The following is a 26111-nucleotide window of genomic DNA, read 5'->3' on the forward strand; positions in this document are numbered from 1 at the left end:
CATACACTTTGTTAATAATTCATTTCCTAACTGCTCCTAATTTAGGGAAATGGGTAGTTGCTAATCCAATGACACCGTGAATCTGGCTATCAAATCAACCTATATTTCATATAAGAGGATATTAAAGGTTATTTAGGAACTCATTAAAGACAACTGCTAGAATTTATAATGTTATTCTAATAAAATATTCTGTTGACTCAGGGAATTTCTTAGTCCTTGTGATTTCAACTATTCTGATCACTGTACAAAATGTAGGCACCTGTCTCCTTCCTAAAGCTTTTATGTAATTCCTTTATCGAGTGGACAAAAATGTGGAAAATAGATATGGATATGTTTTCAATGATTTTCATGCAGTGCCTTCAAGATTTAACTTTGGTGTGATCTAGGATATACCTATAAATAAGACCCCCAAACAAACCATAAATAAAATAAGACTGGGCAGAACAACATATTTAGTAGATGATAAGAAAGAATGATAGCAACAATGGTTTTGAAATTTCCCTTTTTAAGCACAGATTTATAGGTGCAATATAGATTTGCCTGTGTAGCTTTCCATAAAATACTTTAATCTTAAATCCATTTTTAAAAAAGATAAGACTTTTACTAATTAGTAGGTTTGTAGAAATAGAGAACGTTGTCTCTGTGTTGTACAATAAGGGAACTGAGATTACAGGTTTTGTAGACTGTACAATAAAAATCAAACAAGATTCAAGTGAACACAATGAAACCCCATTTACAATCAAGCCTGAAAGTGTTTTAGTTCCATTTAGTGAGTATGCTTTAATTCCACTAGAATCTAGGCAAATGTTTTATTTAAAAATTAATTAATATGATATTGATTTTATGAAACAAACTCAAATCTCACTCTTTATTCTATACAGTTTTCTTTTCCAGAAGTTAAATTTCTGAAAGTATATTCACAGAAACTCTAATTTCTTTTAAAATAAAAGAAAAAAAAAGAAAGAAATGAATTCTGAAATCCAAATGCTTAGACTCAGAAAACTCTCACTGAAAAAAATCTTTTGTAAGTCAATAAATAAGAGAAAAGAAAAAAATGTAATACGTCACCAAAGACTCCAGGAAGACCAGAAAATAAAAAACTGTGAATTTATTAAGGCTGACATTTACAGTAGACATATTTTGATATTTTTTGCTAAATTTTCAAAATTATTTGGAGAACTTATTAGTATTGAATACACTTCAAAAACTCATGTCATCATTATGAAAAAATAGCAAACATCCCCACCCCATTAAGATTGCAAGTAAACAGAGTAAGATATTTTCTTCACATTACTAAATTGCGGAATGAAAGTTCTGTGCTTAGACAATTGCCTACAAAAGACTCAAATATTTATATTAGCAGATAGTTAATGTCCCAATTCAGCAGCATGCTTATATAGCAAATTATTGTGTGAATTATTTTCATGCCAGCAATATTGTGTTTTCTAATCATTGTCTTAAAGTACACACTTAAGCAGTCTTCTAAATAGGATGGATGTGTAGAATGCTGTGGTAACCACTGGAGACTTAAAAATAACTTATGAGAGTTTGTCTCAACTGCACATATAAATTCATTGGTCCCTGAATGAAGCCAAAGAGAGAAGTGTTTAATAGAATTTTCTATAAACTGTTGTTTTTGTGAATTTTCAACAGGTGCTGTTTTATGCTTGTGTAAAGGACAATGATAAAACCTGTCAAGATGAATGTATAAATTCACACCAAAATCCTTGTTGGGTTTGTTTTTCATTAACCTTGCTGCATTAGTTTATTTTCTGCCTGAAATGACTTGTGCTTACAGAAGTACTTTTTCATTATGAATGCTGGTTTATAAACAGCCCTTCTTACAGGACATTAGTATGGAAGGGCAGAGACAAACCTAGCTATTAATTCATTATATATTAATTAGCTTAACAACTTCATCAGCATAACCATTGTCATCCAGGTCGCAAAACTCCAGACTGAAAAATGCAAACCAGTAGAAGATTATAATAAAATATGCAGAGTAACTGCAGTGGGGATATTTATATTTATTCTCCCTGTGGCATAAAATGTTTCTGAAAATCTCCTGAAAACAAAATGATAACATTACATTTTAGTCTCTTGGAATATTAATAATTTTAATTTTAGAAAACAAAACAAAATGTATTTTGTGGGAATCACTGTGGCAGTGTACTACTGGTATTTCATATGCATTCGAACAATAAATTACCAAAGTTCTCATAAATTAGGTCAGCTGGGAAATAATACACAAGAATAAAACTATAAAGATCTTTCATTATTGCACACAATTAAAAGGTGTACAGTTAAAGCTGCTCTGTCAAGAAGGATATAAGAATGCTATCCTTTCCCATTTAAATGGGGCTTTTACTCTTTAAAATATTTCTGACGTGCACCAAAATACCTCTTAAATTAAATAGGACAATAGGACATTTAAAACTTGAAATTCTGTACTATAGGGTTGGAGGTGGCCAGAAAAGGCCTAGGCATCCAATGAAATACACAGTGACTCCCTTGCAGTTCCCATATTTCCAGAGGGCCTGTAATGTGTTCATAGTGAGCAGTACCTTTTCCATTGCAACTGATATGAAAGAGAGAGGAAGTAATTTTTCACTCTGCATCAACTCAGGGCTGAGCGAGGCCCAGAAATTACAAAGAAATGTTTCATAGTATACATGCTTACAAATTCCCAGACACCTTAAGTAAGTAGATTTTATATCAAAGTAAATGTGAATTTTCCACTAAAAAAATAATTTAAAGAGAGAAAAAAGGAATTTTGCCTGAGTGTGGGTTATATAATCACTCTTTCAAAAACTGTATTAGAACTCCATAAAATAATTTGGACTTTTTACCTTAATTTTGATCAGCTTCAATTTCCATATGTGTTTTTTCCCCATTTAAGACATTGGCACTGCTTCTTGCTTGAAATAACGCACTGAAATTAGAACAAGAATTACAATAATTAGAAGTTATGAAACTTATGTACCCAGAGTACCAAACAGAATCAGTTCCTGCCTCCTGTTAAAATTCACCTGTTAAAATATTAACTGAATAGAACTCTTGGTCCTTATAACACACATTAACATTTATATTTTTGTCTTTCAGTTTGAGCTTTCTGGTTATTCTACGATTTTAATACTCTTTTTCCTGTTGAATTTTAATTAATTTAAGGGAAAATAGTGGGCATTCACACTTCCATTACTCATTTATGTTCCTCTTAATCATTTGTGTAGTTCCAAAACTGAGAGGATCCCTTGTGGTGGGCTGGAGCAGAATCCTGGCAGGTTTGATGAACTTGCTTTATGAAAAAGGTGTATCACATCACTGAATGGAAGAGGAAGGGGCACTTAAACAGCTGCTACTGAGGCAATAAAACTAAGCTATTGGATTCAAGACAACAGTTAGACCCATGCTTTGTCTTTATTGGGATTGATGATGAACCATTTAGAGAGGCAATCCAATCATATTGCAATGAAAGTGCATGATGCTGTAATTTTATAGTTTGCATGGCCTCATTTAAATCAGTAATATTTTACAGGTACAGTAGGAAATTGGAGCTATATCTTCTTCATAATTTCTATATTCATTAGCAGTAATGAATAGGTGTTATAGAATAACATTAAAGCAATGCATTTAGCAAAAGAAAACCAAAGATATACTCTCTGGTTCCAAAGGGCTGCATGCACTTCTGCCTCGACACACATCAGTATGTTACTATTCTCATTAAAACTAGAACCACCCCACTGGTAGGTAACAATGATGAAGGAGACTTTCAGTGTCTCATCCAGAATGTATTTCATAGAATCACAGAATCATTAAGGTTGGAAAAGAACTCTAAGAACACTGAGTCCAACCATTAACCCAGCACTGCAAGTTTACCACTAAACCATGTCTTTAAGTACCACATCCACATGTTTTTAGACTGCTTCCAGGGACAGTGATTCCACCACTTCCCTGATCAGCCTGTTCCAATGCTTAGTTACCCTTTTGGTGAAGAATTTTTTCCTAATATCCTGTCTACACCTCCACTGGTGCAACTTCAAGCTGTTTCCTGTTGTCCTATTGTTTGTCCTCTGGGAGAAGAGACTGAGCCCCACCTTGCTCTTTCAGGTAACTGTAGAGAGCAATAAGGTCGACCCAAGACTCCTTTTCTCCAGGCTAAACAACCCCAGCTGCCTCAGCCACTCCTCCTAAGACTTGTGCTCCAGACTCTTTACCAGTTTCTTTGCCTTTCTTTGGAGACACTGGACAACTGAAGACTGAAGACTCAGCACAGGCCTAGTCACATGAATGCACATGTTTCAAAGCTTTCAGCTGCCTTAGTACACTTTGTCCAAACGAGCAGTGACTGTCACGAATACATCTGCCATGTATCACCCATACTGTCTGATGAAGACAAGAATTGAAAAGAACATCTATCCTGAGATGTGCTGATTGTGCAGGACTAACCTGATGGAGGGGTCTGCCTGGCACTCCATCTGCATGGGAAAATGCAATGCTTGTGTCCTGCTTTGAAAAGATGTTTCCTCCATCAGTATTTTACCTGATGTATTGTAATGAGCTCCCATCTCCCAGATATGCTGCTCTGGGCTCAGTCAACACTGTAAGCCAGATTTCACGAGTAGGGAAACTAAAGCCAGGAGTAAATTAAGGGGCCTGTCCAAAGCCAATTGAGAAGTAATAGACAGGATACTACTGTAATGAAACATCTCAAGCAGCAAGATAGGAGGAGGTGAGGGGTCATACAGAGCCCAGGTCCAGGACATAAAAGCTGGACTGGGATAAGCTGAGCAGCCTAGTCATTTGGACTGCCTTCTGTGGGCTCCTAGGTTTTATTTCTCATTGATAGGGCAATGAATGACTTTTACTTGATTAAGGGAAAAGGAAGGAAGTTGCATGGGTACCTTTGTCTCATCCCACTTTTTTCCTCTCCTTTCATTAGACTTTAACGATTTTTTAAGTCTGTGCTTTCATTCTATAAAAAAGGTACCTTCAATCTAAAGAAGACTTAAAGTCTTCACAGAGAAGATATTATATAAGTCATTATCGGAACAGTAGTTAGCTAAATAAGGAAAAAAACCTAGCAACTCAAAATGGCAATTCATCTTCAAGTGTCTTCTGCTTTATGTGCTAACAGCCTTTCTCAGCTTCCTTTAAGCCATCTGCTTGTTTCAGCTATCTCTCCATACCACCAGCCTCTCCCATTGCATCCCTCTCCAACTCACACATTTGCTCATCACTACTCAGAGTTTGTGTTTTACCTTCTAGACACTCTTGCCTTTTTCCACAAACATATTCGTTCTACCAGATAGAAGTATCAGCTGATGCTGCTCATGCAGGAGAACAAACTTGTGTTAGTTCCTTTTCGTGTCAGGAAGCACCTCCAGTACCTCCATTTAAATAAACACCTCAATTTAAATAAGCACCTCCATTAAAATAAGGTGTTGAAGGACACCAGGGAAAATCAGCATATTTTGATAGGCAGGAGTATACAATAGGTACTTAGGAATGACAATAATACAGTGAAATTAGGAAGCAAATTACATGTGGATTTCTTTTCTCTCAGTGCTACTGAGAGAAGTCTTTCTTTTGCTATTTTAAAACACAGACTTTACTGAAAAAGATTTTGTTGTTGTCATAGTAGTATTTTGTAAATGCCTAGCTACAAAACTGCTGGGTGGTGGGAGTAAAATGCGAAGGAATTGCACATGAAAATGTATATGATCACAAAGACTTGAGTATGCAAGCTTATATTCCAGATGTATGGGAAATAACTATTACAGCAGTAAGTCACAATGTTGTAAAGCACAAAACTGAAGGCTAAGTACTTGCAGCCATCTGCAAAATGCAAACAATCAGCTATGAAAATGTAGGTCATTAATTTAAGAAATCACTGGGGGAAAAAATGGAACAGGAACGATAAACAGTTTAGTGCAGGGTTGAAAAAAGACCCTTGTGGAGGTAATCAAGATGAGAGTGGGCGATACACAGAAACGGAGAGAGGACCTTATTCCAGGAAGAATCAGCACGTGCCCAGCAGAGAGGAGGCCCTCTGCAAGGAGATCAGAGGCACCTTGCACAGAGGAGACAATCTCTGCATTGCCTCTGTTCTCAGAGAAGATTTTGTCTTGTAGGATATGTAGGGGTTGCTTAGTCTGTTTGCTCATTGAAGAAAATTTTAAAAGCATCTGTTTGATCTTGGAATGCTGTTGAAAAGACAGATGGGCAAGAAAAGAAAGGTGAATAAGTGCCAGTTCCTTTCCATGATTTATAATTTACTAACAATGTTCTGATGGAAATTTCTTTACCAGAGAGTACCTAGATACTGTGAGGTCATTTCCATATTTACTTTTTTTTTTAAATGACCAACCAAATAGATATGGAGAGACAAGCTTGAGATAGCTTGGAGGTTTAGGTTGACAGAGATGTTTTTCTGAAAAATGGATTTTCGCTACAGTTATCCAATATTTAATATAGTGCTCATAACACCCTGGATCCAGATACCGCACTAAGCATAACCCACAAGCCACTACACTGACATATCTTTAGCTTGAAGGCATAAAAAGCCTCACAAAACTAAATTTAGGACCATTCATCTTTAATATCTTAAATTCGTTACATTATAACAGGCTGTAATCATGGTCATTTATGCCCTCCTTAAGAAAAGAGAGGTTAGTTCCAAAAGTGCTGGCGATGAAAATCTGAAGAGTTTAAAACTTTCTTGTCAGCCATGCTAAGTGCAACTAGCCAAATAAAATAAGACATGATAGATTCACATCTTTTCTCTGAATATAGCTGAGAGGTCACTTCAGTGATACTTGTGGGATCATGCTACTACTTGTAAGTATTGCAGTTTTCATCACACGGTTTTTGCAATAATCTCAAATCTACTTTTCTACTGATTTTTCTAATGATTTTTCTAGTGATCACTTTCTTCAGTGAACTTCAGTTCCAGACCCGCTCTTTATTTTTATATTTGATTCAAATTTTCTAATAAATAGAACAAACAATATTATAACCTGTTTCTTTGTTGAACAAGCCACTGAATACAACACTTCGCAATCAGGCTTTGTGGTATAATACACATAGTATACGTATAAGCACAGATGGCAGAATCAGTTTGAGAAATAGAAGGATACCTCTACCAGATAACACATCCACAACCAATATTTCGATTACACCTCCTTAAATCCATGTCCTGACGGATGTGAATAATTTTCAAACTTTTGAGCACTCTGATGAATGTCAAATGAGCGCATCTGCTTCCGTTCTTCACCCCCTTAGTTCCCTTTTCGTACATGATATCTTGTACTCTGCATAGTCATGCCAGTAACGCAGGCCATGTTTTAAAGGCAACTGTATTTATCTTAAATACCATCCATCAACCACAAAATGAAAGATTATATCACAGTGACAGGAATAGCAATTAAAATAATCACTATCTTTTATTAAGCTTTAAAAGTAATTAAAACTAAAATCTGTCACTGGCCTTATAAAAGCAATCATCTGTTTTTCTTTCAATTCTGCATAAATTAAACAAATATTTGCTGTTAATTAAAAACGTGGGTTTATACTTGCATTTTATTGCAAATAAATTTGTGCTAGTGTGTATATGGGCGACTTTTTAGCCCTGGTAGAATAGACATTTTATTAAACAATGACAAGCAATAAAGCCTGCTGTTCCGAGGAAGGGAAGGATGCCCTGTTGGCCGTCATGCTTTCAAGAAGCACAAGGGATTGCCTTGTATTCAAATGGCATAGAAGGTAGAACTGCAAAAGAACAACAAATTAATTAGAGCAATCATTTTGAAGAGCAGTTCCAAACCCCATTTTAATTAGCAAATAAAGCAGAATACTAACTGCTTAAGAACTATTTTTGCTTTCTGATTTACTGGATGATGGCAGCTGTACTGTGCTTTGTTACAAATCACAAAATCTAGTGCCTCATTTTGCATGCAAAGTGCATTAAAATACCTTCTTTCCCATTCTATAGGGGCCTTCAAGATATATTACAATGGTAAAGTCTGTACAACCCAGCACAATTATTTTCTAATTAGCATCCTTAAATGTTGCATTGTGGCCTGAATCAGTTTTAGCATTGTCAAAGAGTTCTAGAAACAGCCGTATCTGTACAACCCAGGCCACATGTGACAAAATTAAATTGGCACACTTCACTGTATAGACCTTGTGCTCCTGGCAGTGATAGCCAGCTCAGTACCTCAGAGAGAAGGCTCAGCTGTCACTCACTGACCCATTAACGCTCAGGTTGCATCCTGCAGTGTCATAGTCCTCATTCTCACAAAGATAGTGCTCCCTGGAGACCCCCAGTACCTCCAGGAATGAGGGAAGGACAGCCGTGACAGCAGCACTTTCAAACAGGGCAGCACAACATAGCAGGAGAGTGCCTTGTGCCAACATCCCAAAGTACAGTTGAAATCCACTGTGCTGCCCTGGTGAGCCAGTTTTAAATGGGAGATCATCTCTAACAAGCTATAGCTGTCTCCTTCTACATCATACACACATACACATGAAAAAGGTCACAGCCGAGCACCTTTGGTGTACTGCAGAAACACAGTTTGCTCAAGTCATGCTGCAGACCAATTCAGTGAGGTGTTAAGTAAAACAAACACCTGCTGCTGCTTCTCAAATACAAAGGGGAACCATTGGAGGAATAAGGAAAAATCATACATCAAAAAACCAATGCTTTTTTCCTCTTTATCCAGAGTCCTGTAACTGCCTGTACACAAAATAATTTGAACATACTGCAACACACTGTTTAACATAAAGGGAATATTGCTTCGGGCTTATGTGGGTTTTATGCTATGGGGAAAAACCCCACAGGTCCAATTCAGTGCAGGAGAAGACAGTGTCAATATCACTCTGCCTGTAGAGCTCAGGCACATCTCCCAGCAGTTTAACACACCGGGGATTTACTGCATATATATGATTTAGGCCACACTGTGTGCACTGGAAAAATAAATTATATCTTACCTGTAATAGGGTATGGGTGTGTATATGTAGACATATGAGGACAAGTCAAAGTATGTGTGCATGCACACATGCACATAGGCAGAAAAAGGAGAAAAAGAAACAAAAAGAACCAGACTGGAACTTAATGGAAAAAATAAATTCAGGCATGATTACAGCTGTGAGGCGAAAACAAAAGTCCCAATTCTGTGGATTAGGTGGAGAATGATCCAGTAACAAGGATTTATTTCTAAAGATTCACACTTCTCATTTTCTGTCTTCTCAAAAAAACACACCCGTGACACCCCATGCAAAAGAAGTCACAGAAGAGAATACAAGTAATTAATACAAACATGAATATAAAAATAATTCTTTTTTAAAGAAATAATACATTGTTGCTATTGCTGCAGGGGACTTAAACTCAGTACACTGCAGTCCCCACATTTCAGCCTCTAGGTCATGTTCACTGATGGATATAAAACAATGTAAAAGATTTCTGGCCCCCAAGGTTTTGTAAACAACAACAGAAGCAAAAACCCAAGGAAAAAAAAAATAAAGGACAGAAACTTAACTCCGCTTGTTCTGCCAATACAGAGTTGAAAGACAGATGAAATCTCCTCCTTAAATCTATCACAAAATCATTTCTGGTTAAAAAGTAGGCATATTATATCAAATAAGAAAAAAGAGCAAAAGCCCAGTTTGTAGAATAAAGTATTCTACAATTATAGAATTAAAAATATTTGAAAATTTCCTTTTTTTGTGTGACCAGTGCTCAAAATGTGAGTGTTTTCAGTACCTGGGTTTGCCCATCACTTAAATGTCACTCTTCCTGTTTACCAAACCCAGCTCACACTTTAGGTACATGCCTCAATGAAATGCATGTTTATGCCTTACCAAGTCCAGAGAAACATTTGTTTTAATATATGGATTTTACAGCATGTCCAGATGGGGGCCACTTAGTTGTAAAGAAAATCCCTGCTTTGAAATGTGACCTGGGGTAGTTGGGTATCATTGGGCTGGATGTTTATGTCACAGTAACTTTAAACTCAAAGCATCTTCAGAGTGGGTTAAGCCCTCTCTACCATAGTGTCACAGGGCAGTGATGACTCCAGTTTTAACGGGATTATTTCTGGTGCACACTCCCTAGCAATTGCTCTGCTGGGCACAGCAGACAATGAGCACCACTGTCTTCTAATTATATGGTCAGAATCATCTGGGTTGTCCTAGTGCCCTCAAAGAGATTGCACAGGAGTAGCTGAGATTTAAACAGAGATTATAGAGTTTTCATTATAGAGCAATTCTAATTTAAAAAAAATCATAATAATGAATTAGAGAATTAAAAATAGATACAAACATATTATACTAATGTACATTTAGCTATGATTTTAGAGCAAAATTAATTGGAATAGAATGCAACTCTCCTTTTCTTCAGCTGCTGGCTTTGCAGGGCTACTAACACTGCTAAGCAGGAAGGATCCTATGCAGACGCTGAAGCCAGCTAATGTGATTCTGGCTCCGGATAGGAAGCAGATCAGTTGAATATGATGGTGCTACATTATAGGCTCTAACTTTTCTTACTAGACACACACTTTGAAGGTTGAAAAGGGTGTTTATTTATCTCATGCAGCACTATGTGTCTAGAGGTTATTAGTGATTAAAGAACTATTTTAGGATTTTCTGTGACAAATTTCTCTGTGGTATACGCAGCAGCAGGGAGACGGCAGCAGTTCCCGAAAGCGCTGCTGTCCTATAGCACAGTGGGGTGAGCAGAGCACAGCCCTCCCACATCCTGCACCTCATTTCTTTCTCCCCTAAAGTCCCCAGGTATCTTTTTCAGCTGGGAGTGGGAATAGACTCAGGTCTAGCAGGAAAACTCTTGATTTGTCATTATATTCCTTTCCTGAGGCAGCAGCAGAGAGAAGTGCCAGAGACCAAGTTAGTGGTTAGTGTTCCTCATGCTTGAGGACGATGAAGTACCAAAAACGCAGCACAAGATTGTGCCAAATTCACAGAGATAACGAATTGTCAACTTACAATTAGTAATAAAAAACAGAGGAGGTTTGAGTCAGGAAGACTCAGAAAAATAAAACACAAACCCATCTACTGCCTATTTGGTCAGAAGTGTACACAGAAATGTACAATACTGAACATATTACAGTGTTGTTTCATATATATTTCCTATTCCTCTTCACTTGTTAAATGAAAAATAAATAAATATGGTAAACAAGATTGTGAAACACAGGTTATGCCAGGAAAGTCAATGTGCTCAAATATATAGCTTTTTTTAAAATGTTACTTTAGCTTTTTGTCATATTTTAGTTGTACATCACTAATGTCTTATTCATGTAGTCTCTCTTTCTTCATATACATGTATACATATATATACATACCCACACTACCCAAGTATTCGTGTGTATAAATACATACACAAATCTGAGAGTTTGAAAATGGAAATAAAACTAGACAACATTAGAGTACAACAAATCTGTCACGCTGTTGCCTTAATCACAGCAAAATAAATGCCCAGATCAAATAATATAGTAAAACAAGCAATATGAGCTAAGTCCCATGGCCTTTTGGACAATGGGAAAGAGATCAGTTTTTCCCAGGCAGGTTCTGTCTAGCTCACAGTGTCTTAGTATTCTGAAACCCTATGGTTACACCACTCAGGAATTATTAAAGCATTGTCTGGGAAATTTACATTCTCCTGTTATGGTTTAGATTACCTTCCTTCCAGAAAATCTGCTACATGAAATATTACTTTGCAAAAAGAGGGAGCAATTATTTTAACAATGTTTCTGGAAAGTAAAAGCTATTAGATTTCACTTGAATACTTTTAGTTGCACATTAGTGAAATGATACTGTCGCTTTAGGAAGTCTAACATTTGCTTCCATTAGAGACTTGCAGATTGTCAGTTCCAGCAGGGCCCAGAACAACCTCTACTGAAGTTATAATACCAGTACTGGTAGCAAAGCAACATCTCCTTTGATGAAGGGAATTCTGTCTCTGAGCACTGTAACATTTGGGGGCTTATGTGAAAAAAAGTTTTTATATTTAGTGTGCAATAAAAATATCTTACAACACATATTTCTGAGGTCCTTGTCAGTATGTATGATAACAGTATGGAATATTTATGCTTATGAGTGACAGTATTTACCACAGTATTGTATTTGCAATTAAATGCTAGTCATCTACAGTATCACTTTGCAATGAAGTGAGAAGGAATATCATGGGTAATCTAATAGACCTGGCAGTAGACTTTCTAGAGAGTCTTTTCAGGCTCTGTTTTAGATGTAGGTAGCTTTACTTATGTGTATCTTCATTCACTTCAAACATACTTTGCTTAAAGATTCATATATAAGAAAAGTGTCACCCTTCAAGGAGAGAACATAAGGCTTCCAACCAAAGGAAATACTGTGGTGAGCTGTTGGGAGACAGGGGTGAGTGGGCATGGAAGAATGGAAGGCCTTCCAGACAATTGTCAGAAATACTCATTTTACCTGTAAGTTAGTTGGGAATGATGCAGAAAACTGACTTCTCCTGTGCCTGTGCTTCAGTGAAGAAAAGAAATAAACAGCCTCTAAGTTCTTTCAAAGAATTAAGTTTTCTGATGAAAGTCAAATTTATGTCGTTTAACGAAAAGTTCATTATGTTTTTTTTCAGTATAAGAGCAAAATACATATTTATTCCCAAAATTTTCTCCACAGACACTTTGAGACAACCAGATGCACAAATAGGGAAACTACAACAATGCACCATCTCAGAACCACATGGAACATGACTATTCTGAAATGTAGTTTTCACCCTAATTGTAACATCAGCTAATACAATGGCCCTTACTGAAGGATCTCCAGTCTGGAAAAAAATATTACAAATACTTCCAGAGGAAATCTTCTTACCAAGAGTTTTAGTCATATTTTGCTGTATTCTTACAGTTGGATGCGGACTTGTGTACCTTTTTTCCAAGCAGTTCCTTAACTCTAAGCCTTTGAGGTTCATTAATCCTCTCATTTTATGCACAGTGTTGTTTTATGAGTAAGAAATATGAGCCTCTTTTTTGCTTTTCCTCACAAGAGCATCTGTACCTCATAAAATATATGAAAGACAAATTTACTTACTGTACACTATCATTTTAATATGGTTTTTTTCTGGTGTCTGTGGGCATTGGCAGTTGTAAGTCTTCAGTGGAAAGAAACAAACTTTTCAGTGGCATCACATGACTAATGGTAGCTAGAGGAACCATCTTTGTCCTAATGTCTGTATTTTTGTGTGGGCTACAGTTTCCAACACACAGGCACTTGCCTTCCAAAGCAATAGCGTTAAGCAGTATCTATTAATAGATGATTTTTTGTATTCATTCACCCTCCTGAAAACAGGCAAAAATGGGGAGCAAAGCTTATACAGTATCGAAACTAACATGTTATTTATGACATGAAAGATGAGGGAGAGATGAAGACTTTTCTGGGACTCTAATAATGCCTTCCTATAGAAGCATTATTTGCCTTTGACAGAACCTGCCATTTAATGAAATCTGTTTACAGAAAGAATTTACTGTTCAATACTATGTTTGTAAGTAAGAGCAATAACTCATACCTGGTAGAAGCTATTAAGCAGTATTCAAAATGAGAATAAAAACATGAAAGTGAGAAAATAATTCTAAAACTCAGCATAGTCTGAGCAACATTTATTGAATCCATTCATGGGCTTCTGAAGGTACCTTGCAGTACACAGGTAAAATTCCATGTCCAAACAAAACCTATGAACTACATAAGTCCCCATTAGCTCTCAAAATAGTACATACGTGATAGTTAGGGCTTTCACACATTTTGCACAATGTTGAATTTCATTCACAGAGAAAAAAAAAGTTAGGAGTTACCTTTCTAAACTCTGCCTAAAAGTTCCCTGTTTAAACTCTTTTTCATGCACAATTGGGAATATGGGAATTATATGTATTATGCTTACTCAGACATTGATCTAGAGAATGTAATTTAACTACACAGTAACTCCCAGTTGTTAGCAGAGAAAGCCTAATGCCAAGTTTGTTTCAAAAGGAAGAATACAAAGCAAACACTTCTTCTGTGACGTGACAATGGATCCTTCCAAGTGTGTTGCAAAATTATGTTATAGTAACGTAAGCAATAAATTATGTCTCTTCTCAGTGAAAATCATCATCCAACTATGACTGAAACAGATAAGTTCACAAGCAAAGTTTTCCATGCAATGGCATGTGAAAACATCCATGAACTCAAGTTCTTGCTTGCTTTTCCATTCTCTTTCTACATAATAAGTTCCTATTGATGAGAAAAGATCAAGAGTGGAAATGAGATATTTCTATTACGTTTGATCAGTTAGATCATGAGTTTATATTGTCTCCAGAAGGACAACAATCCTACCCAAAAGTGCTACTTGTGCATGTGTATATTGGTCATGTGATTTAGTTTTGATGGTCCTTATGAAATCCAGTTGGATGGAGTGAGCCCTGCCCTTTGACAGGGAGCACCACATAAAAGTTATTCTGTAATATTCTGTAATAGTTCGTTGTTATATATGTATTGCTATTTACACTCTTTACAGCTTCTCAAATGTTCTACCTGTTACTAAAATAATCGATTTTTGTATATGGTCTGGAAATTTATTGTACAACTCAGTGGTTAAGGTCTACAAAAATTCAGTTTATTTTTATGTTGGTAGTAGTATTTTTTTTCTTCTTCAAGAAATCAGTACTGAAAAAACTCTGTAATTATCTCTATTTTGACTCCACATAGCACCATCCAGATTTATGTTCACACTGGTGCTAAAGTAATAGTGATAGCATTTTCATTATTACTATTCTAGAAGATAACGTACAGAAGAATATTACTGAAATAATATATTCATTATAAATTATCAAACAGAACTAGAAGGAAACTTAAACAAAGAAATCTAACACTTATGGAATACTTATTGTGAATAAATTAGCTTCTCATATTTCTAAATAAGGTGGAATTTATCTTCTACCACCTTTTTCCAAAAGTAGGGAGCAGGTGGCTATGTCATATTGGGGAAGGAAAACAGCAGTGTGAACACCATTTATTAGCATTATTCATAAACTTTCTATCATGAAGAGCATTACACTGCTCACTATTCAGCATCAGGGTATGAAAAGCGCACTCAGGCTTCAAAAATCAATGACAACTTGCCCTTTACCCACAGCTTTTCTATGGCAAGCAGCAAAAAAGCCACTCCTAAAACTCAGCATGCCCTTTTTTAATTCACAGTTATGTTTCCACTTGAAGAGACAAGCCAAACCAAACTATTCCTCCCTGAGAAGCACCATGGGAATAAGTTCCCTCTCAACTTCAATAATTATTAAGCAAGTGTGTTTCTTCATTCCCTCTTCCACTGAAAATGCAACCCATTTATAAGGACAAGGTTGTGTTCTGCTCCCCTGTTTGCATAATTCCCAGATGTCAACCTGAAGGTTGGCTGCATCCAGCAGAATCCTGCTTTGCTTTTCTCTGTAAGGTTGAGCCCTTACACAGCTGCAAATGGGCTTGTGCTGCTGCAGAAAGTGGCAGATGAAGTCCAACAGCTAGAACTCTGTAAGCAGTAGTACAACCTTTCTCAGCTGAGTATACACCTCTAACTATTTCTGACCATTTCTTTACAATTTACAGCAATTGTAGTTAACCATAAAGAAAATTCTAACAGCTGTTAGAATTTCATTCCTCAAAATAAACAAGAAAAGAAATGAATTCATTTACAAAACACAGTCTTCGTACTATCAAGGTTTGTAGAGGAAGCAAACTTATTCTGATTCTCTATAGTCATATGGCCTTACAAAGTAGAAAATTGTTTTCCAGATATCATGCAACACATTGTAAAAGTGTGTTCTCCTAATTGGCACTGTAAATTATTCAACTGAATTCTGTCAGCATTATACTGTATTTAGTTTCTGTCTTTTGAACAGCAAAACCATGGTGATACTTGCAAGGAAACCAAAGACAGAATCCTGAATGAAAGCAGAATGTATAGTGAATAATATACCATTTGACAGAAGGAGAAATAAGAGTGCCACAGCTCACATTACACACTGTGATGAGTGTACTCAGAACTTCACTATGTCAGAGGACAAAGAAGAGAAAGAGGTGTTCCTTAGGCTCAGTAACAGCAACAACCACCTGCCAAATGTTTTCAGATGGCCACAGCGATATTTATGGCATAACCATACAGCGTAAATAGACTTCAAGCTAAAAAATTAGCTGAAATAACCAGTGATGAACTTGCTCTTCAAGATGGAGAAGATCAATTTGCTTTTCAAGAGGAGAATATTTTCTTTTCAGAGCCCTGCTTTGTGCTTTGTGCTAGCATCTTCATGGCTAAAGGAAAACCTTACAGGGAGTTGACTATGTTATCAACTGGTGAATGAATCTTTCATATGTGAAGACCATTTTCCTTTCATAGGTGATGATACATAATTTATTTCATACTTAATTCTGCAAAATTGATTAACTGAAGCATGAAAATTTTTCGCAAGATAAGATGTTAATTTTATATATGAGGGTATCAAAACTATTGACAGTTGTTTACCATTTATTCACAACAGTTAAAACTTCAGTGTCTGCAGAGTAAGTAAATAAATAGGTATCTCAGGAGGACCGGTGCTTCTGGAAAATTTCTGATTTCTTCTATAAACTTTCAGTTTCTATGGGAACCCAAAATTTTCTACTTCTGGTTGACATAGGAAAAAAGTTTTAGAAATTACTAAAATAATATCTGTCTGAATTTGCTCTCTCAATTGTGCAGTGAATGAAAAATAATGGACCTGATGACAGAAATAATGAAACAAGTAGGGAGCCTATTTTCCTGTGGTGGCTTGGTGCCTGTTTCAAGTGGTTACACAGGGATCATATTTAGATTTTACTTGAGGAAGTACTGTAAAGAGATCAGAAATGTTATAAAGTTCTGCAGCTACTTTTCCACGCCAATTAAAACTTATATTTCATTTTTGTTTTTCTTCCATTCATCTGTGAAAGACTCCAAGCCACATCAGTTTTTTATAAAGTTTCATACTTTTCTGAGAATCGTCTCTTTGAATTTTCTTTATAGCTCATTGAATACTAATTTCTAGCTTGATATTCTTTCATTAGACTCATCTAACTCATATTCCTGTACTTTTCCACAGTTTCATGGAGGAACTGGTTCTGTTAGTTTTCTCTTTCTTTCTTTCAATCATTTTGAACAGGACAAATAGGTTTTCCAGTGCTTCCTTTGAGTTCAGCAGTATTTTCTCCACCTATTCCCAGTAGACCAGCCTGTGAATAATTGATGTGATAGTGATGAAATGGCAAGACTAATGTAAAAGGCCTCTTTAAAAGTTGAGTTAAATCAAGTTTGTTTATCTACTTCAGCTTCACCAAGTTTACATTCCTCATTACTTTTACAAGAAGCTTTCTGCAATAGCTCTGAAGTGCATGTAAAGTCTATGAAGAAACTCTTCCTTTGCCTCTGGAATGCCAGTGGGGGCCACCGAAATAAAGAGTAACTCTCAGATGAATAGTGCCTCTATTTTTTAATAAAGGATGCTACATCACAAAGGGAAAGAACATTATTTGCAGTTTTCCTACTTTATTGTTTAACATCTCAAAGGTTTAACTTCTTGGTTTCCACCCTTCACCAAACACTTTGTTATAGCAGTCTGGTTGTTAAACTGCTCATAAATGTGCAATTGTACTGTGAAGGAAATAAGTGGTATACTGTTTAAACAATGAAAATGTATATTGAAAAAGAAAACTCCCTCAAAACCGGGAAAAATGCAGCAGCACTACACTCAGAGTAACAAAACTCAGATTCCCTCAGAACAAGAAAATTGTTTTAGTAAGCATTCAAATTTTTCTGTTCCATAAATATGACACTCATGCTCTGCTGTAGAAGAAAGTACAAAGAACTCTTCATACTTGAGTATGAAGGATGGAAGGTGACAAGATTCAGTGTGCTGCAGACCTCTGACATGTCCATCCAGCGAAAGTGAGCAAGCTTCAAGACTGAACATTTCTAGCTATTGATGGGGAGAAGCGCAAGAACTCAGTCATGAAAATTCAAGTTGTCCAGTCACAGGATTGTGGATAGAAGAGTCTGCTACTCAGAAAAGACTCAGGTTTACTGCTTTCCAGAAAGACAAATTAAAAACAAAACAAAACAAAACAAAACAAAACAGACTCTTTATTCCAGATGAGTGATGGAAAGGGTGAAGGGCAGGGACCCAGTTCTAAGGAATTTCTAAGGAATACAGCTGTGATTCAAGAGGAGGTGGCTTATTTCCAGGGCTTTGCTGCTTTTTACAGTGTCCACATGGACTGTCCAATGTGCTCTAATGACTACCTCTTGCTAAATTTTATGTTAAGAAAAATACAGAACCATTAGAAGAAAATAATTTCTTATGCTACCTAAAGATACTTATTTGGTTGATCTTCACATTTAGCTGGTTTTGTTCTACCTGTTTTGGACTCATAAGAGGTGCTGAGAAGTGAACAAAGATTTCACCAGTTGTGATTTCACTCTATTTTATATTCCCAAAAGACTGATGTTAAAGTAACATACAAGGTATGGGGGTAATATTACTGTATTCTCCAAAACTCAAGCCAATTGTCCTAAGCTGTAGCATCAAAATGACAGCACTGTGAAGCTTTAATCAATTTGATAGTGCTGTGGTTGCAAAACTCTGACCAGCCTTTTCAGATCAACATTCTCAGATTGTGACTACTATTTGGTCAAGATTTTCATGATGATATTTCCCCCCGTAAAATTAAGTCTGAATTTTCTGGGCCTCTAGTATTTTCATTGGCTTTCATTGTGCATTAGTGCTGAAAAAGAACATGCCTTTTCTTTGCAGTTTAGATCTAGTCTGACTGTGAGAAACAGTATCCAAGTTAAAATCTTTAGAGGAATGATTTTTTAGTCTAAAATTCTCTTAACCAGGTTGTTGTGTTTCTCCTTTGCCTAGAAATGTTGTGTCATGTGCATTGCTTCATTGATTATTAAAAAAATTTGATTATTAGTACCTTCCTTAAGAATCTGTTTTCATAGGCTTTCATAAATTTATGTAAATAAAATTGTCATTATGCCCATGAAAATTTGTGGTGGTTAGTGTCACAGGTAGAATGACAAGGGGCATTCTGGGAAATGTAGTTCCTGATACTCTATTGCACATGCTCCATGAAGTACTTCAATGTGATTGGTTGAGAATCATTTGTTACTTTTTGAACTGCTTATATAAGATGCTGTTGTTCTCCATAAAGTTGATTCAGATGCTTGGAACCCCAAGAGTCAGGGTCCATGCCCACAGTACCATCAAAAATTAGCTGAGTATGAATCTTTTAATTTTATAGAAGACAAAATCAAGATACCACAAAACTAAATGACTTGTCCAAAAGCACATAAGGAATCAAAATTTAAGGTTGGCTCATGGGCAAAAGCAAGAAATCCTTCTGCCATTGTTGGTAGAATGAGGCCAGGATCACAGACCTTCAACTGTTCTGCATTTTCTGGGGTGAGGTTTTAATCTGCATTTTCCTCACACTTTTCAAATATTTCTGAAGCCTTGAATACGTAAGATCCTAAAATGACATAGAAAGGAAATTTAAAGTGGTCATTTCAAACATAACAATCCACATATGTCTTTCGATTGTTTTGAATCCTGCATGAAGAGTCCTCTCTCCAGTTATTGTGCACTTCAGGCAGAACGGTCTATTCAGAATATGCACACACTTATTAAGTGAGGCAGCTTTCATAAAATGTCTGTGTTTTTGGCCAAACATTGATATTTTGAAAAAGCTGCCCTATTTAATAAATTTAAGTAGCTTGAACACACTGCTATATCTACAGTATGACACCAAAAGAAGTATTTATACTGGCAGTAGCGCAATGTCGAGAAACTACAATGATCTGTAGAACAAGTCTCCAAGTCTAGGAATTTCTGTAATGAATTATTTTGATGTAGTGCTGGCTATTGCTTTCAGAGCTTCCCTCTTTTATTTATATTGATTATTTGACATGTACAAGATCATTAACAATCTCAGTGGATGTAACATCAAAATAGCTGTGTCAGTAGAAAACAATAGGGCTAACCATCTTAGAAGTGCAAACTTTAAACCCTGAATAGATGTTTAACAGAACAATATAGGAGAGAGGATCCTACTAGATGTATATCCATTTTGTGGCAGGTGTGCTTTATGGTGCATCTTGCAGGCTTTATCCTTTAATTGTTTAGACAGAGGCCGCTCCTGGAGTGTGCTGAGGGCTCTCTGTGGGACAGCAGGGCATGTGGGCAATGCTGCACTGACAGCCCCCCCCCCCGGGGTGTGAAATCAGGACACAGACAAGCTGTTCACTAGGAATGAGGACCTTTCCTGTCCCGCAGGGCATTCACAGACACAGTCAAGCAGTTGGTTCAACAGCTGGGTTCAGTTAGTTCATAACTTCCTACATGCTTTTCAGAATAAATTCATTAATTCTGTATGTAAGATCTAAATTCCTTAGCCATAAAAGGGCAGTTATAGTAGTCAACTTCTCTACCGTTTGCCATTTTAATTTTTTTACATTATAAACTCTCCAGAATTATAAGTATGAGCAGTTTCTTGCATAATGTGGTTTCAGTCTCAGCTGGGATCTTGCTCAGAAATGACACTAACTAGAACATCTTGCACCACCGTATTACACACAGTAGTGACATATCTATTTAATCTCTGAAATAGAGCTAGAAATACTATTTGGAACTAATTCCTAAATGAATGTGTAAGTCAAAGACATGCATATATTTACCCTGAAATGTTAAACCTGCAAAGTAAAGCTTTCAATGTATAGGAATTACTGGGGTTAGAACTGCCTTCACATTTTGCACTAGAATATTTTCTTTATTAACGTATTTACTGATGTATTTTCTAGAGAATTCTGCCATCATTTAGTTGAAAGTACTTGCTTAACCGGTTATGAATTTCCTCTTCACTAGTCAACGTACACCTTGTACAACACACTCACTGTCATCCTCTGCTGAATACAGAACAAGCATCCTCACAGTCTTTTCTATGATGCTACTGTTAAATTATCCAAAAGCTTGTCTTTGCTCATTTTAGTAGCTCTGTGAAGCAAACACATGTTAACAATTCCACTTTATAACAGTGAGAGTCTAATGCATGGTCTAAAGTTAAAACTTTCTGCTGTCTTTTAGTGTTACCTCTCCTTTTTTCTCAACTTCAGTACGCAAGGCAAGATTAAACAGGTTGCCCGACAGAAAGGCTGTCACTGATACCAAAGTTGAATCTCCCCACTTGATTTTTATTTTATTCTCTATTAAATACAAAACATTATGCATTTATGAAACATTACATGATGCATAGTAATAAATAATTATAATAAATGCCTGCAATGATAATGATAAATCATAAATTATCTTATGTTTTAATTTCCTTGGGTAGATATGTTGAAGCACAGCATCTCATTTTCATTGCTGACCTGGGGTGAGAGCACAGCAACATGACATTTACAACAGATTCTTCAACTGTAATTACCAAACAGTTAATACATCAATTTAATTAAAATCCCATAGTGATGAACAGCATAAAGTATAAAAAAGAAGTTAACTCAGGCAAAAACAAACAAGAGGATCAAGACAATCAAGGCAAAATGAATTAGAATACTTGTCCCACCAGTTCAGAGGGTTATTTGCTCTTTGGAGACAGATCTTTCGAAAGGATATTCATTGTTAGACAGCATGCAGGAATATCTGGAGTATCAAAATGAAGAAAGAAAAAAAAATTCAGGTTGGATTTTATGCTGAGTTTAGTGAAAATAAAGCCTGATGTTCCTATCAGGTTTATCTCCTGATAAAATGAAAAACAAAGGCATATTAAATATTGCTGAAATTCCTTCTACTGGTTTCATTGTAGAAGTTCTAGTCCAAATTCCTGTAATTTCTAGATCAATCAGTCGACCCTGAGTATTGTCAAGCTGCTCAACAGTTTGCTAACAGTTGCTGCTGATGCAGTTCTTTCTGTCTCAATCAGCAGATTTAGAGTGGCCAAAGTCAATTAACATCAACAGAAGAGTTGATTTACATCAACAGAACAGTCTTTTGCCCTTAAAAACTAACCTCTGAGCTTTCCCTTAATTCAGTCAGTTTTTTTTCTTCTTCCTCCTGTCTTAAGAGCAATCCAGCCTTCTTTACGTTTTGCTGAAGTGAAATATTCATTTTTCTTCAATATCATTTTATGTAGCACAGAGAATGAATATTTGAGCACCACAGCGGGGAAGAGGCATTTAAGTATGCAATTTGAGGCTTGAAGTGGGAGAAAAGCATAAGCAATTACAAACACTGTAGCAAAAACAGATTATGGAAGTGTTTTTCCTTGTGAAGCATGAATTCAATTCTTAAGACACAAGCCTGACAAATAGACCTTCCTCTCCAAACAGAAGAACATTCAAGGATTAGGTCATGGGTCATGATGAGAATAATTTTGGCATGTGAAATATCAGTAAGATTTGGTAAATGCCTACATGGACGTTTTTTTCTTCTCCTTTTGAAAGCTGCTACAATCTCCTATTACATGACTCGTATGTAGATGATTTATCTCACCTATCATTAAGCTGGCTAACTATATTGTCTCCTTCTATCAGATTAAGGAAATCACTGATTTGAAAATGCTTTCCAAGGTAGTTCTAAAGATTTACATGCAGTAAACCACATTTGTAACAAAACCAACACAAGAAGTTCTTGTGAAATCCAGGACTAGGTTAAGTGCCAAGGAGCAATACTGGGAGCTTTCAGAACAGGATCCAAGACAACTAGTATGCTAAGCATAGGGCCAAATGCATCCTACAGCACAACCCAGAGGACCAACAGAAGGAAATGCTGCTGAGAGCAACCTGTGTCTTTTAAATATGACCCCTTTCTTTAGAGTGCAGATATCTGTGTCTGTGTTCACTCAGATGTAGGTTGCTCCAGAGCTGCATGATATTCTGGGGACAAAGGACTACAAGGTCTTTTTTAAAACAATCACTTGGATGTCAGACTTCCCAAATTTGCTATTAGAGTTGATTCAAACCAGCAACTCTTATGTGAACAAAGACTTTTTTAACCACAAGGCTATTTTACTTGGAAGACCCTAGAAATCAAAATTGAGCCAACAGTCTTTCAGCTCAGATCTGGCATTCCCTTTTCCAGGCAAGTGTTCCAAGCTATGGAATCATTCACAAGTTTGTTCTTTCTTCCTAAGAAATGCTTTTGTACTACAACCAAATTTCCATAGGAACAGAGAAGTATGTCCTTGTTCAGTGTTACCTGTGGCTGGTGAATAAAGATCCATCTTCCACCATGGAATAAGAAAAGTAGTTTTGTACGTGATCAGACACACAGTGGAACTGAACTTTAGGTCTTCCACTTTATAGATGAATTCCCTAAATACTTGGTAATCAAATACACAGGATTCACACCAAGAGTACTAGCAGACATCATTGGATTTGGGTACATAGTTCTGGGTGCAGATTACTAATATTCTGAGATTGATTCCAGAACTTCGTGATGTTTGGAAAGGACCTGTTTCTGGCTCCTGCTCAAAACTGGGTAAAAGATAATATCACCTGAACATCCTGTCAAACCTCTTGAATTTCTAGGAACATATAGACAACGTTGTAGGGAAGTTGTCTAAGAACTGCCATGCTACCAGAACTTATGAACGTCTGGCTGTAAGGAGCACTTAAACTGAAGTTTTCATGGTCACAGCTTTGAACCCTGGCACCTAAACTTCACTGATGCTCTACTCAAGGCAATTTCTCTTTGGGTTTAGCTCTCTATTTCTAAAATATCCAGTAGTAGTTTTAAGGCCCTTTAAGAATTAATTCTCTGGGAAGTATAGTTTTCTGTTTACTCTATTTTTCTTTATGTGAATATTATCCAAGTACGGTATATTTTATTTAATTTCTGCAGTAAAACTTGCAGGGTTTTTTTCTGAAAAAAATATTTAAATAGTACCCAAATTTTACTACGCAAAATAATCCAACTGCTATTGTTTTTATTATTACTCTGTGCAAGTATTTGGTTGATTCTTAAAGGACATCATCAAGTCCAGCTTGATGGGACCACCTTAGGGTCTCAAACACATATTTACACTTATTTTCCTTCCTTCTGGCCAGCCCACTAAGTGAGATCTTTTGTTCAGCTGAGCTGTACTTGTCACAGGAATTGGAGAGTGGGAGGAAAAGGCGGCTTTAAAACATTCTGTACTGGAAGTAATGTGGGCCTAGTCCTTAGATGCTGTTAAAATTTTTTATTTCAGTTCCAGTAGTCTCCAAGGATCTGCTTTTCAGTGGAACTGAACTGAAACACTGTCCTGATGTCCCCTTCTCTCCAGTCAGCCCCCTTGGATTCGGTCGAGGGCCAAGCAGGCTTTTATGCTTGAAAGGCTGCTCTGAAAGAAATGCTTGCTAGGAGTTTGATAAGGCAGAAAGAGCATATTGGTGTTGTTGGATTAAACTGTTAATTTAATTTAAAAATTCAAATTTATACATCTAAAATCTAATTAAATTACAAAAATACCAGTCACTTTTTGAAAAAGCTCTATAAGCCCATATCACATCTGCATAGTTAACACAACAGCTCATACTCCTGTAAGATCCTTTTCTTTCTCCATTTCTTATTGTTGCTGGATTTTAATGATTATACATATTCTGGTTTTCTCATCTGAGCTCCTTTTCCTACCCTTTACTTCCCTATGCACTTTAAGAATTTGCAACATCCTATCTATACACAGTTGCAATTTTCCAAGACATTTCCTGTTATTGAATAAATCTTTCCACCACTTTCAGTTTGTATCTCAAATCTAAGTCCTGACAGACACAGTTTTTTTGCCACTGTACATGTGCTGAGGATGTGATAAAATGAGTCCTATCAAACTATAAGATTTTAAACAACTCCCAAGAATTTGAGAATCTCTTGTGGGAGATATATTGGGATGCATCCAGCTCTGAGGCTCCCAACATATGAAGGACGGGGACCTGCTGGTGTGAGTCCAGAGGAGGCCACAAAGATGCTCAGAGGGCTGGAGCTTCTCTTCTATGAAGACAGGCTGAGAAAATTGGGGTAGTTCAGCCTGGAGAAGGCTCCAGGGAGACCCTAGAACACCTTCCAGTACCTAAAGGAGGCCTGAAAGAAAGCTGGAGAGGGACTTTTTACAAGAGCATGTAGTGACAGACCAAGGGTGAATGGCTTTAAACTGAAAGAGATTAGGTTTATATTAGATATTATGAAGAAATTCTTTACTGTGAGCATTGGTGAGGCACTGGAACAGGTTGTCCAGAGAAGCTGTGGATGCCCCATCCCTGCTCGAGACCAGGTTGGATGGGACTTTGAGCACTCTGGTCTAGTGGAAAGTGTCCCCACCGATGGTAGGGGTGTTGTATTTAAATGATCTTTGAGGTCCCTTTAACCTAATCTATTCTGTGATTTTGATATATCAACCTTTTAAAGAAATAGCAAAAGAGAAGCAGGCATTAAAAATAAAGAAAAAAGAGGTCATGTGTGGCTTAAAGGGATGGCGTCCAAATTTTCACACTATTTCAAAAGTGTTAAGCAGTTGTATTCCCCAGTTAAAAGTAAATACCTGTAGCTTGTACTTTTAACTCCAATTCCATGTGTAGAAGTTCCAGCTACCAGTGTTTGTAAGCAGTAGAGCTCCAGTCCTCAGAATATCCTGAGTTTGTGTCCAAGATAGTTTGCACTAAACCTGTATGGACTATGGTAGCAGTTTAAATTGAACTTTTTTTCCTGCTTCCTCTACCACAAATGTCTACTTTCAAGGTGAAGGATTCCAAATTTGTACATATATATTACATTAAAATAACAGTCCCGTTATTGAGAGCTTACTTTTGCAAATGGTATAGTTTGACCAGTACCAGTCCCAGAATAGGAAATGGCTCTGGGCAGGAGACAACCTGTGCTACTTCCAAACATTTGCAAATCAATTGCCTTTGAGAAACAGAATAATTGTGGTTATTTGTGTTATCAACTTTAAGAAGAACAAAGTATGCTTGGCTAGTTTTTATGACCAGATGGGACTAAATAGACCCTGACCTTGAATACTGGCTCAGTAGCTTAGAGGAGAGAGAAGATGGCAGA

At 36.6% G+C, this 26111-nt stretch overlaps 1 long non-coding RNA gene across 3 annotated transcripts in view; it reads right to left on the reverse strand.

Moving 5' to 3' along the window:
- Positions 1-26111, reverse strand: part of LOC113993505 — a 126279-nt gene that overhangs the window by 73201 nt on the left and 26967 nt on the right. For all 3 annotated transcript variants that reach the window (XR_005564050.1, XR_003542653.2, XR_005564046.1), the window contains exon 2: positions 2850-2932. This is a non-coding gene — a long non-coding RNA (uncharacterized LOC113993505). The remainder of the gene's footprint in view (positions 1-2849; positions 2933-26111) is intronic.

Source organism: Pipra filicauda, unplaced genomic scaffold, assembly GCF_003945595.2.
Source record: "Pipra filicauda isolate LSUMZ 115617 unplaced genomic scaffold, ASM394559v2 scaffold111_size4109106_pilon, whole genome shotgun sequence".
In the NCBI taxonomy this organism is placed as follows: Eukaryota; Metazoa; Chordata; class Aves; order Passeriformes; family Pipridae; genus Pipra; species Pipra filicauda.